This window comes from Salvia splendens, chromosome 7 (assembly GCF_004379255.2).
Source record: "Salvia splendens isolate huo1 chromosome 7, SspV2, whole genome shotgun sequence".
Classification (NCBI taxonomy): domain Eukaryota; kingdom Viridiplantae; phylum Streptophyta; class Magnoliopsida; order Lamiales; family Lamiaceae; genus Salvia; species Salvia splendens.
Genome location: NC_056038.1, coordinates 23,186,179 through 23,193,974, shown reverse-complemented (window position 1 = coordinate 23,193,974; position 7,796 = coordinate 23,186,179).

The window sequence follows — 7,796 nt, the reverse complement described above, 5'->3', positions numbered from 1 at the left end:
GCTTCTTTTGAGGTCGGGTGAATTTATAGTGATTTTTACAAAACTGTCGCGCAGTTCTGCCAGTTTTCTGCCTTGTTAAAATGACACCTAGTTTCAAGTTTAAAAGTATTATATGATGCATGTATGTCCAAGGAACGTGTTTAGATGATGAAATCACTTGTGATAAGTTGGAATGTTTTACGTGTGTCTTTACACCTTTGTGACGTATGTTGGGTTGGGGAATTTGAGAAAAACGATGAGAGAGAAAACGATAGGACATGCATAGTAAAATGTTGTTGTGGAAGGCTGACTCGTGTTGTCGTTGACAAGGGTGTTGTGTATTCGTGAACTCGAAGATCGAGAGTTGCTATGTTGGGTTGTGAATTGCTAAGCGAACGAGGTGGGCTTTCTTTTCAAACCTCTTTACTTTTCCAAAAAATATTATGTGGCGATATAAGGGTGGTTTAACTGTTATGTCATGCCATGTTGTTTTTATTATGAGATTGTGTGCCTGATGCCTAGTTCGTATGAGTTTACTCCGTTAGGCTATATGGCTGTGTTGTGAAACGAATTCAGGTCTGAGTAGGGCCGTAAACCCTATCAGGCTGTGTACACTGGTGGGATCGTGAGCCGTCCTTGCAAGTCGGCCGGTCTCGTGGGCGAATAGTGTGGCCACACTTTCGTCGCACTGTGATGTGATTGATGGATTGATGTGAAAAGTGGGGAGATAAATTGTCTGTCCAGACTTGAATGTTTTTGTGTTTCTCGTGATTTTTTCTTACTACTTAAAACTCGAGATCACTGGTATGGATGACATAACTTATTAAAATGTTTTCGGCATGAGTCCATTGAGTAGAACAAGTACTCAGCCCTGCATATTATTTTTCTTATGTGCAGGTTGAGCGGGATGTTGCGGTGGATGTTGAGCTGGCTTAAGTACTTAGGATGCGTTGTGTCTTCATACATAGGCGTTATCCTTGACTCTCCTTAAACCTTATTTTTCCGCTGCTATGATTTGACCTATGACTCAAGACCTAAATCTTTTCTTTACGTTTTGTGTTTGAACATGTATGGTGGTGATGAGTTTTAAACAAGTATCTACGTTGTCATTTGAAAATGGTGTTTTCCGTGAATTAAATTAAATGTTTTACTTTAGAAGTTAATTGGTTTTCTTTAAGTTTATTTTCTACGCTGCTTCTTTTAAAAATAGTTTTCATAAGTCATTTCTAATCAATAGTTAATTATAACCTTAAACTTCTTTAAACTAAAATGTTTTTTTTTCTTTAAGTTAATTAAGTTTTCATTTAAAATGTTATCCATGCATGCCGGTCACGATCGTCGCGTTTGTGGTACCCCTAGTATGGGCGGTCGTGACATTAGTGAAGCTTGGACCAGGGTCTTTGAGGCCACTCGGGTTACGAACCTCCCAAGGATTGCATCGGACCACGGCCCAGTTCTAGCAAGATGTAAGATGTCGATCTCTACCAATGGAGGCAAGGCGTTCAGGTTCCTAAACATGTGGATCCGACACGAGGCCTTTGTGGCTGTTGTACAGAATGCATGGGAGGAACCCACGGGGGCTGGGGGACTTTTAAACATCCAAATCAAGCATGCTAGAGTTAAAAGAGCTCTAAAGAAGTGGAACAAAGAGGTTTTCGGGAACATCCATGCGAACCTTAAGGACAAGGAGGAAGCTATCGAGCTGGCCTAATCCGAGTTCGAGGCAAGGCCAACGCCCGAGAATAGGACAGCGATCAATAAACACATTGCCGAGTACATCCTCCTGCTGCGAAAGGCAGCCCTGAGATGGCTAGCCGAGGGTGACAAGAACACTCGGTTCTACCAAAGCTGGGTGAAACAAAAAAGGGTCCGGCTGCGTATCCATTCGATCCGTGCCAATGGACAAGAGTTAACTGAGGAAGAGGATATAAAAAAGTCAGCGGTGGACTTCTTCCAACAACTTCTCGCGCCTAGCAATTCGGCACTCGAAGAACTGGACCTCGACCTAATCCAGCAAGTCCATTCAGACGAGCATTTTGCACATATCGCAAAGGTACCGGACGCGGAAGGTCAAGAGTGTCGTCTTCAGTATCTCCGGCGATAGCGCACCCGGACCCGATGGATTCTCTGCCACCTTCTAACAAGCCTGTTGGAACATCGTGGGTCCGGAGGTGGTGGAAGCTATTGGGCAGTTCTTCAGGGGGGCGTACCTACCACGAAGCATCACGGCCACAAGCGTCATCCTCATCCCAAAGAAGGCGTCACCTGAGTCATGGACCGACTACCGACCCATCAGCCTTTGCAACGTCCTAAACAAGATCATCACCAAGGTACTCACGAACCGACTCTCTCCTTTCCTTCCGCAGGTCATTGCCCCAAACCAAAGAGGCTTTGTTAAAGGGCGGCTTCTCAATGATAATGCGCTGCTGGCTCAAGAGATGTTCCATGAGCTTGCACGATGCTCCCCAGCGCCTAATGTAGCGGTGAATATTGATATGGCCAAAGCCTACGACAGGGTCCAATGGCCTTTCCTATTTAAGGTGCTTCGACGCATGGGATTCCCGGACGCATGGATCTCGCTTATGGAGAGGTGTATAAGCTCGTGCTGGTTCTCGATTCTTATCAATGGGCACCATCGGGTTTCTTCAGATCAACACGAGGTCTCCGCCAAGGCGATCCGATATCCCCCGCCTTGTTTGTGATAGCAGCGGACTACTTGTCGCGAGCACTAGACAAGCTCATACTCGGCCAAAAGGAGATGACCTTCAAAGCCTCCCGAAGATGTATCGAGATCAGCCATCTAGCCTATGCGGATGACTTAATTATATTCACACAAGCGGCGGCTACCTCCTTGCGCCGACTCAGAGCTTGTCTTGAAAATTATGAAAAAGTGTCAGGCCAACAAATCAGCCTTGCCAAGAGCAACTTCTACATTGCGAAAATTCATGAGCAATGGGCAAGCTCGATTCAAGCGGAAGGGGGGTTTTTCTAGGGGGCCTTCCCGTTCCTCTACCTAGGCATCCCCATCTACCGAGGTGTAAAGCGCACAGACATGTCCCTCTTCCTCCGTGAGAAAATTGCAAGAAGAGTCTCAGGGTGGGCGCATAGGCATTTATCTTTTGGAGGGAGGCTCACGCTTATTAAGAGCACTCTTGAAGCGATCCCCTTGCATATCTTCCAAGCCATTGAGCCTACCGCCGGTACTCTCAAGCAACTCGATCAACAAATGGCTCGATTCTTCTGGGGCTCTACGAGTGAGAGGAAGCGGACCCACTGGATTGGATGGGACCAAATGTACCTCCCCACTGATGAAGGGGGACTCGGGATCCGCAAAACTAAGGAGGTCCTTCGTGCCTTCAACATTAAACTATGGTGGCGCTTCCGGGAGCAAAACTCCCTTTGGGCGAGATATATGATGGCTAAATACTCTTCCAACTCCTCACCTCTTGCCGTAAGAACACCGAGCAGGAGTAGCACCACGTGGAGGAGGCTTTCTAGAGCCTGGACCCATTAACATTCAGGCCTTGGTAAGCCATCCCCAACAAGAGAGAGATGCTCTCCCTTCTCTCTAGCAATTCTCCCTTTTGAACGATAATCCACCTTCCGACCACCCCCCCACGCCGACCTTCCGTTCATCTCCGACCACTACCCTCGTTCGTCCAAGGCCACAACCACAACCCCGGCTCGCTCCTCTGGTCTCGAGCCACACCTCACCAACCTCCGCTCAACTCCCCGGTGCGGCTGGTGTCTTGACTCTCCTTCAGCCATGCCGGAACACCCGCCGGATCCTCCACCGGGGTCCGAGGAACCCCGCACCATCTCGGATCACCAAATGGTCCTCCGGGCGGCCGAGGACCCTCCCTTGGTCCAACAAATGACGTTCACGTCGGAAGAGGCTTCCTCCACAAGCCTTCCCTCCAAGAAAATGGCGAGGAAATCCTTGAAAACAAACGTGAAAGAGAGGAAAAGTACCCCGGCCCCATCCACCAAAGGCGATGGTCGGAAAAGGTTTGTACTCTCACCTATGCCGGAAGACAAGCAACTCCGGAAGAAGATTGATTTCGGGGCCGAAGGTGGCTCACCGGTTGGAAGTCCCAAATGCAAAACAACCATCTTTCCGGCGCCTCCCGGCAAAGATATGAAGGTGGCTCCACCCGGGAATGAGGCCGAAATCGTCACCTATGATGGAGGGGATGAGAAAATTGCCATTGTTCTTGACTCTTACGATTATGCCGGCGAGATTCCGTCCTCCGGCCAGGACTCCGGCGACGGCCGGTCGACCGTCGAAGCAAGTGACGAGCCAGCCGCGCACGCTCCCCCACCACCTCATGTTGGACCACGTGATGCACAACTCTCCAAGATGGTTGGTGAAGTCATCTTGCCAAATATGGATAAAGGAACAAAACCACCTTTGAAAAGCTCCTTTGTCCCTTACCCTCCCAATAAAGGTGTCACATGTGCTGCAAAGAATACCTTGAAAGAAGGAGTAGTCAACTTGCCAGAAATGGAGTTAGGAACAAAATCACCTTTTGAAAGTGCCTTGGTGCCTTACCACAATGGGGGCTCACGTGAGTTGCTAGCCGTTGAGGCTCCAATACAGCCACAAACCCATGAACTCATCCACCTCGCCACCTTGACCTCGGCGGAGACCCTCGACACAATGGCCGCCCAACCCCTCATCATTGCCGGACCACCGGAGACCGGAAGTAAGCTCTACGTGGCGCGCGCCAGCCGGGTGCCGAGACTTGAACCTCCGGGGTCCTCACCCTCGACGGACCTTATCGCCTCACTTGAGGAGTTTCCACCACTTGAGAAAGGTAGAACACTCAAAATTCGGGACACTTTTGAGAAGGGATCACCGAGTCGGAAGGAGGAGATGGCCGCGACAAATCCAAAACTAAGATGGGGCAGCTTCGTGCCACAAGGAACGCAACCGAAAGCGACTCTTCGATTAGGATATGGAGTCCCAAGCATTGAAACGTCCATCCCGATGGTAATTGGAGATAGTGACCCGGAGACGAGCAACAACTATACACCCCCGGATTTGCATGGGCCGAACCAACAAACTCCCGGAACAGGGATGGGGCCGAGCACGGGATTGAACCATGCGAACCTGCCCAAGACACACGAGCCACACTCGGTGATCGCCGGGAAGCCGATAACATTGGCCGAAGTGCTAAAAGGCTCCTCCGACCCAAACGGCCCGCAAGTGTTCGAACCGGAGAAGATTCAAAACATTGGCTTTGCCTCAGCATCAAACGGCATCCCGACCATTTACTTTTCCGGGGCGGAGACACGAAAGTTGGCTGAAGGCATTGGGCACGCAATCGTGGGTAAGTTTTCTCATTCTATCCCTACGGGGCATCAAATTCAAAAGGCCCTTGACAACATCAAATTGAGTCGTGGCTTTAATTGGAAATATATTAATGCTAAACACATTCTTATTCAATGCGAGGACATTGGGGATTATGCTCGCCTTCTTGGTGGCCCGAGGGGCTCCCCCGTATGGTTCATTGACCGACACCTGATGAGGGTATTCAAATGGTCCCCGGAGTTTGATGCGTATTGTGAGTCCCCGATCGCGGCAATTTGGTGCAACTTAATAGGCCTCCCAATTCACCTCTATGATCAATCGGCCCTATTCGCCATCGGCAAGCTCCTCGGTACCCCAATTCAAATCGACCGTTCCACGGCCAACAAGTCTCGGCTATCCTTCGCACGCATTTGCATCGAGATTGATATTACAAAGCCACCTCCCGAGGAGATCATTCTTGATCTTTGTGGGCGGGAGACGGTGCAACAAGTCCGATGGGATAAGATTCCTTCCTATTGTCAAGATTGCAAACATGTTGGACACACGAGGGAGGTTTGTTATGCAACGGGCAAGAAGGAACGACCGGCCAAGAGAAACTATAATATCGGCCCACTCAAACAGCCACATTCGGACGACCGAGGTGTTAAAGAAATGCAAGACACCGGGGGGAATGATGCTATTCCTAATGATGCTAATCCTAATGAATGGAAACGCCAAGGGAAGAAAAAGAATAGTGGTGCGGATCGAGCAAACTACAAAGCAAAAGGAACCAAAGGTGCGGACACACATTGGCAAGGCCCGGACATCTTAGGAGATTTCAATGACAACAAGGAAGCTTCGTCGGAATCACATCGTGCGAGTGGAACTCGGAATGGTCGAGAGGCCTCAAGCCATCTTAAAGGCTTCAAGCCTTTTGCCTATCCACTCGAGGAAGCGACACCGGGTGTCGTTAACCGGGTCTCGGCCGTCCGGGGTGGGAATCCCGTCTCGGCACCCATCGGCCCAAGCGGCTCAACAACAAAGACCACCGTGGCCAAGAGTAGAGAACAAGAGAAGGCAAACTGTTTGAGCACTAATCAATACTTCTCCCTCATGGAAGATGAAGAATATGAGGATGGTGATCATGATGCCAATGACAGCTTCGAGAGGGGCGCGCACAATCGTGATGATGCTGGTGGTGCGAGCAACCCAACCTTGGAGGCCGAGACGGATCACGAATGGCACGACCAACAAATGACCGATTTCCGAGGGTGGCCTTCACACCCACCGGGTACGGAACCTCACTGTTAATTATGTCCTTAAACTATATGTTTTGGAACGTTAGGGGTATTGCGAATGCTCCAACCCAAAACGTTTTAAAAAGATTGATCAAGTCTCATAATGTTCAATTTCTTGCAATAATGGAGCCGTTTACAGACCCCAACCCGGAGAAATTCTCTAGGGCATTGGGGCTAGTGTTTAAAGGCTCAAATACTAATGGAAAAATTTGGATTTTTGTTGAGGAGGGCGCCAACTTTGTTGTGGAAGAGGACTCGGATCAAATGCTCCACGGCCGTTTCCTTTCTCCTCGCCTTGAAAGACACATTTCAGTCTCGGCTATCTATGCGAAGTGCTCACGGACGGGAAGATACCACCTTTGGGATAAGTTGAGGGAGATTGCGGACTTCAACACTATTCTATCCCCACATGAGAGAGTTGGGAGCGACACCAACAGGCAAGCTGAGATGATTGACTTCGCCGAGACAATTGAGGATTGCAGGCTTCTTGACCCGGGGTTCGACGGATCGGACTACACGTGGGCAAAGAACGGACTTATGGAGAGGCTCGATAGAATTTTGGTGAACGATGCTTGGCCACAGGTTTTCGAGGCAACGAGGGTTACTAACCTCCCACGCGTCTCATCGGATCATGGGCCGGTCTTGGCAAGATGTAGATGTCCTAATCGGCAGCCCGGAGGAAAGGCCTTCCGATTCCAAAACATGTGGATCCGCCATGAGGGCTTCTTGGATACTGTACGCAATACTTGGAACCAGCCTACGGAGGCCGAGGGATTGCTTAATCTTCAAATCAAGCTTGCGCGAACAAAAAAAATGCTCAAACTTTGGAATAAGGAAGTCTTTGGAAATATACATGCCAATCTAAAGGAAATGGAAGATAAGGTGGCTGAGGCCCAAAGTGAGTTTGAAATAAACCCGTCGGGCGAAAACAGAGCCTTGGTAAACAAGCTCATTGCCAATTACATCCTTCTCCTCAAAATGGAGGAAGACTATTGGAGACAAAAAGCGGCCCTCCGATGGCTAGCGGATGGAGACAAGAACACAAGGTTCTATCAAAGCTTGGTTAAACAGAAGAGGATTCGATTGCGGATTCATAGAATATCCGTGAATGGAGTGGAAATCACTGGGGAGGAAGAGATCAAGAACTCGGCGGTTGATTTCTACAAGAACCTCCTAGCACCCCCACCCTTGGCCCTCGGCGTGCCGGACTTTAGTTTGATCCGCCA